The 12,547-nt window shown below is 43.1% G+C and overlaps 1 protein-coding gene across 1 annotated transcript in view; it reads left to right on the top strand.

Annotated features, from left to right (window-relative positions):
• LOC146830022 (verrucotoxin subunit beta-like) overlaps positions 1 to 12,547 on the top strand; it is a 297,695-nt gene that overhangs the window by 196,037 nt on the left and 89,111 nt on the right. The gene's annotated exons all lie outside the window — the stretch shown is intronic.

Below are 12,547 nucleotides of genomic sequence, written 5' to 3'. Positions count from 1 at the left end.
GATAACCTCTCGATATTTGACAGCCATGGAATTTTATTCATGTTGTCAAGTCGAGTACAGTCCTTTAGTATTTTATAGTTTAAAGTAAGTTTCGGGTTTAGCCAAATTTTAATCCATAGCAATAATGGGGCTAATTTAATCATGTCTGCTATGTATCCTAACCCGAGTTCCAAATGGACTGAGAAAGAAGCAGTAGATTGTGGGAGGCCGAGGAGGGTGCGAAGAAATTTATTTTCTTCCGTTTGGATCGCATCGTGTTTAATGTAACCCCAGATTGGCGCCCCGTACCTTACAATGGAAACTGTTTTGGCTTTGTAGATTGTTAGTATTGCCTCTGTCGGTTTACCCCCCAGCCTTTTTGCAAAGCCAAATACAGCCGCAGTTGAGGTTTTTATTGAGTTTATCTTTATAGAAAGCTGGGGGGACCATGAGCCCTTGTCGTCAAAGACTACTCCCAAGTAAGTGAAAGTCTTTACTCTTGAGATTACGGCTCCCCTACAATAAAAAGGCTTTACCTTATTTTTCGCAAGGCCTAACGACATAGCGTGAGATTTGCCGTTATTAACCACCAAATCCAGGCTATGCATAAAGTCCCCGAACGAGTCCAGCAATCTTTGCAGCGCCAGGGGAGTCCTAGCCAGCAGGACAGCATCGTCCGCGTATAGGAGGACCGGTATCGGGGTACCTCCCATGCGCGGGATGTCCTGCGTTGCGGCCAGCAGATTTTGTTCCAGGGAGTTTATGTATAGGGTGAACAACATGGGCGCAAGAATGCATCCCTGTCGTACCCCTCTGCTAGACTTAAAGCTGGCCGTACACTTCCCATCCGTCGTCATCCTTATCGATGCATTCAAATCTTGGTGGAGCTCTGAAAGGAAATACACAAGTGGGGGGTCGAGTCCCAAATCCAGAAGCATTGTCCACAGCTTTGACCTATTAACAAGATCAAAGGCCGTGGACAAATCCATAAAGCCCAAGTAAAAAGAGCCCCCGGCCACCCTAGTATATTTATCTATTACTAATAGGAGGTTCAGACATTGATCCTCCGTGCTCCGGCCAGCTCTGAAGCCATATTGAGCATCGGACAAGATGTTATTGTCCGAGGCCCAATTGGTTATCCTAGCAAGTATGACTTTCCCCAAGATTTTTATAGAGGAGTCTATCAAGGATATGGGCCTATAGCACTTAGGGTCTGCCCTTTGGCCTTTCTTGAACACCGGTATTATGGTAGAATGGGACCAGGATTTAGGAAAACCTGCGATAGCCGAGGAGTTAAATACATTGGTTAATATATTGGCCCAAATACAATATTCTTATAAAGCGCACAGCTACCCAACAAGGGTTTCCCAGCGCTGAGGACTGACAGGGGAAGAAACAGACAAGTTTAAGCGCTAAAAGACAATAAGGAAAACTGATTATTGGTCAAACAGCCAATTCTTAAGACTTCTGCGAAAGGATAAAAAAGATGGTTCAGTCCGGAGTGTTATTGGAAGAGAGTTCCAAAGTACAGGACCAAGGTAGAAAAAAGAGCGGCCGCCCATTCTTTTCAGCTTAATAGTGGGCACCATGTATTTACCCTGAGTAGCAGATCGAAGCACACGCGAGGGCAGAAATGGGTGTACTAGACTTTGCAGTTATTTAGGGGAGGTACCCGATTTAATTTTGTGCATGTAGCACAGGGCTTTGAACTTCACTCTGCTACCAATCTTAAGCCAGTGCAAGTTGCGCAGAGCACTTGAGGTAGAAGACTGCTTGGACAACGAACATAGCAGCCTGGCAGCAGAATTTTGCACCACTTGTAATTTCCGGGTGACATCCTTGTTAACACCTAAATACAAGACATTGCAATAATCTAATCGCGAAGTCACAAGAGCCTGTACAACAGTTTTTTGAGAGGACGTAGGAAGTAACCACATCATTTTTTTTAACCATTTTAAAATGGTTGATGGTGAACATTAGACAGAAGATTGGAATAAGCAAGTTAAGACTGGAGACTGTTCCCTTCCAATTTCTTTTGCACCGAAGTGCACAGAATAGGGGAGATAAAATGATGGAGTGGAATGCACGCTAGATATACCCATGGTTTCACTTCATGGGCACATGTCAAATGCTGCTAGGTCTCTTCAGCCTTTCATCTTTCCAAGTTGGATAAAATGAGTACCATTGAGTTAGGGGAACAAGAAAGATTTGCTATTTTGTGCCACAATGCCATTCTGAGTAAGTGTGCACTTTACAAAAAAAATAAAAAATTGTGTAATATTCGGAGCTACCCGGAATGGCATTTGTTCATGTTTTGCAGGCATTTTACCCATCACTGCTTGTAACGTATGTGGTGTAATTTTAGTTGTTGTGTTTTGAACTTGAACTGTGTTTGTTGTTACCATTGCTGGGTGGACTGTGAATGTCCTCATGACATATTGCGTCATGTTTCTGTAAAGTTTTATTAATTCTTTGTGAAATATGAGTAAGTCTGGTCCTGCCATTGTTTCATTGTCGGGATGTGGCGTATAGGTTGCTAATATCGGCCATGTTGCTCCTTCTCTTCCGAGCGGACCAAGTCTTACTCTTCTTCTTATATAGGGTAGGAGGCCTTTAAACCAGTATAAGTGTTCCTGGTACATAAGTGGAACCTCAATGTCCTCAAACTGACATATTCCTCTGGTGCATCACCTTCTGTGTAGGTGTGAAATGTCTCTGTTCTTGAATTTGCTGCTGGGAATGTAGCCCATGAATAAAATACCTCTGATCTGTATGGTTCGTGTGCCTCAATCACGAAAGATACTATGCCACCCCTAGGTGTTAGACCATGCGCAAGCAGTTTCAGGGTGACTGTATTCCTAAAATTTGCCCCAATCTGTATTGCGTTTGTATCTTCCTCACCTTCTGAGAGGGGCAGGGCTTGCTGTAGTGGATCTATTCTTCGTTGGTCATTGTGTATAGAACACAAAATAACTTCTCAGGGAAAATAAGATAGTGTTTTGCACAATTTTAGGAACTTTGTGTCCGTCAAGCTTGATTAACCAACAGCCAATAAATAGGGTGTTTGCCTACTCAGCTGTAGCGGAATTTAGCCTACCCACTACAGACTTCTCTGGTGTTTTGTGAATAGGGATTTCTGAGAATAGCACGACTGCACTACTCAGATTCTACGGTTAAATAAGTACCTAACCAATGTTGGCGGCGCCATGTTGTGTAGTTCCTATAGAAAATAAACAGGATCTGCGCGTTATACAACATACACTGTAGGATTGACGTCAGACGAACTCTGATCGCCCCCACTGGGTATGTTGGCCCTTTTTGTACCAACTAGCTCACAGTGCCACTGGACTCTCATACCAAGGTGAGAGTAGTTCTTGGCAACCATCGAACATGACAACCCTGATCCCTCCGGACCGTGAAAACAATATACTACCTTTAGCTCAGTCACTCGTTCTTACTTAGTCTGTCTCAGAGAGATGCACCGAATAAAACTAGCTGGGCGTTTTCAATAGTCCTTTATTGAACAGTTGTTATTCTGGTGTAAAATAGATGAGCTGCAACAACCGTTAGACAGTGTAGGATATCAATGATTAACAGTACCATAAAAGTAAAAGGATGGTATAGTTCTACCATCTTACTAAAATCATGAATATATTAGAGTATATAAAACACATGATCAAAGATGCGTACTCCTACAATGCCTCCCCAACTAGATGTACCTATGTGTACCTAGCATGGGTGTAGGTGTTAAGCCCAAAAGTCCTCTAGGATCTAGTCAACCCCATTACCTGGTCTCGGGCTGGACATCCTGCGAGGGATGTTTAGACCACTGTCAGCTGGAGCGTCTGCATGCAGGAACCTCAGCATGTCTGGACAGTGTGTCGGCCGGGCAGTCTCGGCCTCCTCTAACTCTCTTAGCAAGATGTGATGTATATAAACCCACAGGTCTCCCCAGGGGTCCTACCTTGCTGTGTTACTGTGTCGGCCTCAGGATGACGTTGGGCATGAACTTTATATATAGATGTTATACAGGAGATGGTAGTCCTGCTGTGCTTCCAAGAATCCTCATGCATAATGTATGAGATTTCGAACTAGGGAAATACCTGCTTTCTGAATGCAGTGTAATATCTACGTAAAAGGTCAGTCCCTGTTAACCGTGACCAGTGTAATGTCGGGAGAGAATATAGGTGAAGGGTAACCAGTTTACCCGGGCCTATATTATAGTACCTATATGGAATATAACACTGTTCTAGTATATCAATAGCAGAAGATGCAATGTTGCCCAGTGAATAAATCCTGGAGGTCAATGTAGTCACACCATTGTCAACTACAACTACAGCGAACACCTTTTCTAGGTTAATTTAATCTATTTAACAAAGTCTCTCCGCAGCTTCTTGTTAAGAGATTTTCCAGATTTCATTATAGACAGCGTAATAGAAATGTTTCTGATGTGGCTTTCAGGGGCCAAGTAAAAAATCCCTTAAATCCACCTCATTTGAGAGTAAGGATAAGTGCTGTTTCACCTGGGACAGTGTTGAGGTTTTAGCCAATCGAGGCACAACTTTCCAACAGGGTGTTCTCTCTGTACATATCGTGGGTTGGCCTATGGATACTAAACCCTTCCATTGTGCCCCTGAATCTTGATTGACATCCGTTTGTGTCTGTGGGCCAAACTAAGCATCCCTTCCAATTAGGGTCTGACGTATTGTACTGCATGATTTCATCTATTGTAGCCCCTCCATGTGATGTAAAATTGATGTGTGAAGGTGCGGGAAACCGTGGTGTGTTCAAATCCTTGTTCTTGGCTAGTCCAAGACAGGAAATCTGTTGCACAGTTTCATTCAGAAATATTATTTTTTGCGGAATGAGGCTCACTCTAAATAGTGCGTCTGTTCCCTGAACTTGCCACTCCTTAGCACCCCAGACTGATTTTGTGTCTATTGTGTCCTTCCCTTAGTTGAAACCCTGTTCAGACAGTTGGGCAATAAAGGATGCAGAATAAATCTGTTTAGTGTTAGTCAGCATATTTTTCTGTGCAGGTGAAGGTGCAAACTTGTAGTAATATGAGTTCGGGTCAGAAGTGTTTAACCCTGAAAAATACAAAACCTTTTGTGCAAACGTTTTCAAACTACCTTTCGGTGGTGTCGGGCAATGTTCTCATTGGTGGTTAGGAAAAACATTACGAGGGATACTTGATTTGTGTAAAAAGTGATGACCATAACGAGGGTAACAGTACATTCTATCAAAGTCATATGTGTCCTCTAACATTCCATTGTTTGAAAATGCAGCGGATTTTTCCAAATCAGGCAACATATTATTTAGTTTCAAAGTCCCAATCACTAGAAAATGTACTGGAATGTGGTATTTTCAAAAGTTTTAAGAGTTTAGTAGGGACAAATACATCATAATCAACCTTGTCCCAAACTATACCATCAGGAACTGTAACGGCTGTAATGTTCACAGAAAACAAGTCTCTTTGTTCACGATGAGATGATGTATGTTTCAGTACCAAGTTCACATTGGATACTGCAGAGCGTTCTGGGAGATATTTTCCATTTACGAGTAAGCAAAATACAGTGTAGGCCAATCCAGAACAGAAAAAACAATATTCCAGTTATGATCCAGAGCTGGAGCCAAGGTGATACTAAGTAAGACCTTTTCAGAAAAGTGTAGAATTCACAAATGTGTTGCTTATGGGAAACTGGGGCTGGCGTTGTCTCAGGTTCACTGGGATCAAGAGAGAAGGTAACAAAATCGATGAAGTAGCCAGATGCAGTTCGATCTACCTTTGGTAGCTCAGCAGGTTTTGTTGAACTGGCAGGTGTCTATTGTTGAGGTATATTGATGTAGACTTCGGTGTGAGGCTGAATTGATATTTGTCTTTCATTTGTAGTTTAAAGTTCTATTTCCAGAGGAACAAGTTCCATTTCATTGTTGGAAATTCCATCACTTCGAATTGGTGACTCTTCAAATGTTATGAGTCTTTATGTCTGAACTTCCTGGATGGTACAGAGAGGAGAGTGTCTGCTACCCAGAAGCCCACGGGGCCTACTATTCAGTATTGGCCACATAGTGTGGTTTGATCAGATCAAGAGACAAATCTTTTCTTTTTCGCCGGCAAGAGGCGGAAGTAGTACTGTTCTTGTTCCTTCAACAACCGGGACAGATGCAGGCTTTCTGTAGGTTGGAGTTAATTCTTTCTTGTCCTTCATCTTTTCTCTGACCAGATCCGACTTTTGGGATCCAGACACTTTGTCTCAGAGAGATACACACAATAAACGGTGGGGACATTTTTCAATAAGAATTTATTGGACCAGCGTCATTCTAATGTAAAATAGGTGTGCTGAAGCAACCATAATACTGAAGCAGATATAAATGATCGTAAGCACCAACAGAGTAAAAGGATGGTAGATTTCTACCATTGTGCTAAAACAGTGAATACAGGCAGGCATATAAATAAATGACAGTAGTAAATTTGTACTCCTACGATGCGAACATAACTGGATGTACCTAAGCGTACCTAGCATGTATAGGGGTATAAAGCCAAGAGTCCCTCTAGGATAAGGTCACGCCCATTACCTGAAGTGAGAGACTGTGGAACCCCGTCTTGGTCTCTAGATGGACACCCTGCAAGGGATGTCAGACCACTGCGAGCTGGAGTGTCTGCATGCAGGAGCCACAGCGTCTCGCGTCAGTGTGTCGGCCTGGAAGTCCTTTTCTCCTCGGACTACTTCAGCAAGATATGGTGTATATATACCCAAAGTGGTACCTCCTGGGGATATACTTTGCTGTGTCATGTCGGACTAGGATTATAGAAGTAATGACCCCTATACATAGTTATTATGCAGGAGATGGTAGGCCTGCTGTCCTGCTGTGATTCCAGCCTCGTGCATAATGAGGCTTCAGCTTTTCGGAGAAAACCTCATGTCATCTTCGGAAATTATCGTAACTAGGTAAAAGGTCAGTACTGAGAACCGTTGCGTAGTGTAATGGTACGGAGATGATAGGTGAAAGGTTAGGTGGCTACCTGAGCCTATATTGGGGTACCTACATTAACGTAACAACCATGCGTATGTAATGTAAATAATAACTGCAACAACTACAGGTGCACAGGGAGGTGGGAGGGCGCATGTAAATCTACAGCTGTACATGCCAAGAACAGATGATTACTGGGTATGTAACATAGTCCGTTCGAGGCATGTGTGCTGTAGATACACATGCTTTGCGTAGACTATATAGCAGTATTCTCCCAAAGCGGTGGCTAACCAGTCGATGTTGCAGTTGTCTGAAAAGGTGTTTTTAGCACTGCTTTGCCTACATTAGCTTGTTGATGTACTAACACATCCACACAATAGTGTTTGGTAAATGTGTGTGGTGTGGACCATGTTGCTGCCATACAGATGTCCGCTATTGGATTGTTACCTAAAAAGGCCATAGTTGCTCCTATTTTGCGAGTGGAATGTGCTCTAAGAGGTATAGATACATTTCTTTTAACTTTAGCATAGTAAGTTTGAATGAATCTAACAATCCAGCTTGAAATGCCAGATTTAGAGATAGTATTGCCTTTGCGAGGTGGAGCAAATGGAACAAACCGTTGCTTTGTCCGTTCAATGTAGTACAAAAACACTCTTCTGACATCAAGTGTGTGAAGAGCTTTTTCTGCTACGGAATCAGGTTGAGGGAAGAACACATGTAACTCAACTGATTGGTAAATATGAAAAGCAGAAACCACTTCAGGAAGGAATTTTGGATTAGTACGAAGAACTACCCTATCTTTATGGAGCTGAAAGAAGGGTTCTTCTAAGGTTAATGCCTGTAGCTCACCAATTCTCCTCGATGAAGTGATTTTAATGAGGAAGGCAACCTTGCATGAAAGTATATGTGTAATGGTTCAAAAGGTGGACCCATAAGTCTTGCAAGCACAATGTTGAGATTCCAAACTGGTGCTGGAGGTATTCTGGGTGGTATTACTCAGTTTAGGCCCTCCAGAAAGGCTTTAATTACAGGAACAAAGATAAATGTCTGTTTTTCAAATATGCGGCTACTGGTGCAAGGTGCAATGGAATGGATGTGTATGCTAGACCAGCTTGCTCTAGATGCAAAAGGTAACGGCTAATGTTTTGGACAGAAGCATCAAGTGGATTAATTTTGTTGTTGTTACAATAGACAACAAATCTTTTCCATTTTGCTGCATAACAAGCTCTGGTGGTAGGCTTTTTTGCTTCTTTAAGAATAGTCATACAATCTGGTGGCACATTTAAGTATCCAAACTCTGACTTCAGGAGCCAAATCGCTAAATTGAGCGCCTTTGGGTTTGGTTGTCGGATTTCTCCACAGTTCTGAGTGAGAAGGCTGGAATTGAGATGCAGCTTTTGATGTGGAACTACTGATATTTCCAAGAGTGTGTTGGACCACGGTTGATGGGCCGATGTGGGAGCCAACAAAATCAGTGAGAGTGATGTTTGCCTGAGCTTCCGAACCAGAAACGGAAGGAGTGGAAAAGGCGGAAAAGCGTAGGCAAATATCCCTGACCAATTCATCCATAGGGCATTGCCTTTGGAGAGAGGGTGTGGGAACCTGGAGGCGAAGTTTGGGCATTTTGCGTTGTCCACTGTGGCGAACAGATCTATTTGTGGGAAACTGCTTTTTTGGAAGTATGGAAGGGTACGGTGGGGAAGCAAGAAGGTGGCTGCCTGAGGGCGTTGTAGCAAACCTGCCACAAACATCGTGAAAATGGACTTGGAATGACGGGGGAAAAAAGGATTAAAAGCTTATACATTCCGGCGGGAGCTCAATGACCCTTGATGCTGATATCTCCAGCACCGTCGCTGACTCCCAATAAGAGAGGGGTCAGGGTGGGCAGGGGAGAGGAAAGGTAAGGTAAGGGATGGGGTGGGGTCTCACAGGTATTTTCTGGGTTGGGGCATTGGGGAGAAGCGGGAAAAAGTGGGGTAAAAAACTCAGAGAGGAAAACAAAGCAAGATTGTAAATTAACAAGGATAATGACCGAAATTGGAATAAACTGTCCCCTTCAGGGATGGATGAAAAGGCTTGGAGTAAAAATTAAGAAGGTTTACTCATCAAAACCAAATGAGTAAGATCACTATTTGCTCTATCAACATAGGGGGCCTAGTGGATAGGAACAAGCAGTCTAGGGTTATTGGGATGATAAAATCTATTGCCACGGACGTTGTCTGTCTCTAGGAGATGCATATACCATGGGATAAAAGGGGACTAATCACAGCAAAGGGGTACTCTCTATTGGCCTGCTCTTCTCAAGCTCAAACATCAGAGGGGTGGCCATCGTAGCCAAGAATGAAGGAGGATCAGCTAAACGGAGATTATTTGCTGCCGGTGGAAGATAGGCCTTGGTAGAACTAGAGCTGGGAATAACGATAGGTACGGTCTACGGCTCAAATCAGGATGAGCCAAAGTTATTAGAGGATTTGGAACTAGAGCCCACCCCCCTGATTATGTATGGGGATTTTAATATTCATTTAGGAGTTGGGAGCTCTGTGTCAAGCAGATATGAAGGACGGAAGTCCAAAGTATACAGAGCCTTGGCATCACTTACGAAAAGTCATGGATTAATAGATGTATGGGACTCTAAGTTTCCTTCAGACCCCGGTACACCTATTTTTCATGTCCTCATAAGAAATATGTTCGGTTGAATTATTTGTTTGTCTCAAACCAGATTCTGGGTGGGGCAGGGATAGAAATATTGCCGAAAATGTCAGATCATAATCCCCTGATTCTAGAGATAAAGATTCAGCAAATGCAATTGCAGCAGCGCCAATGGACATTTGATCGGAAGCTGTTGGTACACCAGGACTTTGTCAGACACTTTAAAAAGGTGATTACAGATTATTTTAATATGAACAGATATAGCGCCTCGCGCAATATGGTATGGGGTGCGTTCAAGGCAGGGCTGAGGGGGAGATGGTTATCTTTGTCTCGCACAAAAAACAGCAACAGGAGTTGAAGAGTAAGCAGTTGCGAGCCAAGCTTCGGGACTTAAAAAGAGAACACTTTGCAAAGATATTGCAGGAGGGACGTGGCTATGACGCAGCTAGATATCACAATGACTAAAGCAGAGATAGGCGCATATTATTCCCAGAAAGCAGCAGCAGGGTATCCGACTCACAGGGCCGAGAGGTATGAGTTTGGGGGAACAGTAGGGAGACTTCTTGCTCTGAAGACAAGATAAAAATCGTCAGAGTCATATATCTTCAATAACAAGTGGGGGGTCACATATACAGATCCGGCGGACATAGCTACAGTGTTTCATAAATTTTATCAAGATCTCTACACCGAGGAGGAACAGGGCCCTCTGGGAAGTCCACAGGTGAGGTTTCAATATGAAGAGGGTAGGAGGCTGGGTGGGGACAAGAGGGATAAGCTGGATCCGAATTGGTATTGGAGGAGGTGCAAATAGCAATACAGCGGTTGGCCTCGTGAAAGGCAGCGTGCCCAGATAAGATCCCGCTGGAATTTTATAAAAATTTTCAAGTGGAGTTGGGTCCCTTGTTGCTAGATTTATTTTTGGGGGTGCAAAACTCTGGAAGCCCGCCGGATTGTTGGAGGCGCACTAATATCGTTATCTTCCCAAAGAAAGATAAGCCACCCAACATGCCTACCCCATATAGACCCATCTCTCTAATTAATGCGGATGCAAAAATGTATTAAAAAATCCCAGTAATCCGCCTTCGGGGGGTCATTGCCAGTCTTTTATCGCTTTGGCAGCATGGTTTCATACCCGGTAGAAATACAACAGATTATATAAGGTGAGCCGTGGCTCTGTTTGACATCGCCAAGGAAACCAAAGGGAATCTGGCTATGAACCTCCTGGACGCGGAAAAGGCGTGTGATCAGGTGGCATGGGAGTACCTATGGGGAGCTCTGGTTGACAAGGGATTTGGCCTGTGGGCCATCACAGCAATTCAAGCAATGTATACGGCACCATACGCAAAGCTCCAGCTGATTGGCAAAGAATTAGATATCATAAGAGTGGCAATGGGTACAAGGCACAATAATATTTGACCTATACATTGACCCGTTTATTCAGCAGATCATAGAGAATCAGGCTGTTATCCCGGCTGCAACCCAGGGGTTCGAAACCAAAGTGTTAGCCTACGCCGACGACATTGCGGTAATAACACCTAACACAGATAGGGCAATAAAGGAAATAGAAGCCGTGGCTATCCCATATGGAAGGGAGTCGGGGTACCCTCTGAACAAATCTAAGATGCAAATAATATGCACAAAAATATCATCATTCAGGATAACCAGCGAGTACCCACGGCTACTTACCTTGGGGTCAGGATTAATCCGGATGTGGATCGGATCACATAAATTAATTTCGACCCAATGATCAATAAAATAGCGCCGGACCTCAGGCGGATTAATTCATTATATCTGACCATCATAGGGAGAATTAAAGTCCTCAAGATGGTAATGCTTCCCAAGATATTATACTTATTTAGGGCACTCCCTGTGGAAATTGAAGGGTCAATAATCAAAGCACTAGATTCTTTTTTTAGTAATTTTATTTGGCAATATGGTAAGATTAGGAGATCCTTGAAACTTCTTACTTTGCCTCAAACACTGGGTGGTTGGGCCGCTCCTAATATCACTTTTTACCACTGGGCAGCGTTACTGCAATATATTTATATATTTTTTTTTTTTTTTTTAAAGGATGGTAGAGATAGAGCTGTAGGGGCTGACGGCCTCCCAACAATTTGAGTTGGCACTTGGGAACGGTGCTAGAGCGCTGTTGCTTTGCCTGCTTGAAGCCAGTTACTTCAAAAAGGTACGATTTCAAATCTTTAGGAACTCCTGGAAAACTTGGGGAAAAATCCAAAAAAACTTGAGCATTGAAAAATTTACAAGGTATACACCTATTTGGCAATCATCTTTTTTCCCCCGGCGTTCTGTGATGTTATTTGGAAACAATGGGAACAGCTTATTTTAAGGATAGTGGGAGATATACATGCAACAGACCAGCTATATCCTTTTCCCGACTTGCAGAGAGTATGGAATCCCCGACTGGCATTATTTGAAATATCTACAAATTAAGGGATTCTTTGGTAAACGAAGGCAGGCGATATCAATGGCAAAGATTCCATTGCTTGAGACTCTGGGGGGAATCAGTTTGTAAAATTAAACACTTATATGGTATTATGATAGAGGAAGCCCCCAATGACGTGAAGAAAACAGATGAAATGGGCGAGCAGATTAGAGAATGAAGATATAGATATGTCATTGGTGCTGGCCGAAAGAACGTTTCTATCAGCTGACCTAAAGGCACAACACTTCAAGACGATTGTTAACCTATATTATACTCCTGCCAAATTATTCAATTGGGGAAAAGGGGAGGATGATAAATACCCCAGGTGTGGGATTGGAACGGCAGAGGTGATTCATAGGTTTTACGGCTGCTCCAAGTTAGACCCATTAAAAAGGGAATTGGAAAACTTTTGGGTGAAGATATTGGGAAGAAGTGTTGGCCTAACTCGTTCGCTTATGATGATGGGGCATGACAATAGTATAGGGCTGGACTGAAGCCAGA

The sequence above is a fragment of the Triturus cristatus genome, chromosome 5_1, assembly GCF_964204655.1.
Source record: "Triturus cristatus chromosome 5_1, aTriCri1.1, whole genome shotgun sequence".
NCBI classification, from domain to species: domain Eukaryota; kingdom Metazoa; phylum Chordata; class Amphibia; order Caudata; family Salamandridae; genus Triturus; species Triturus cristatus.
This window is presented reverse-complemented; position numbering and strand designations above follow the sequence as displayed.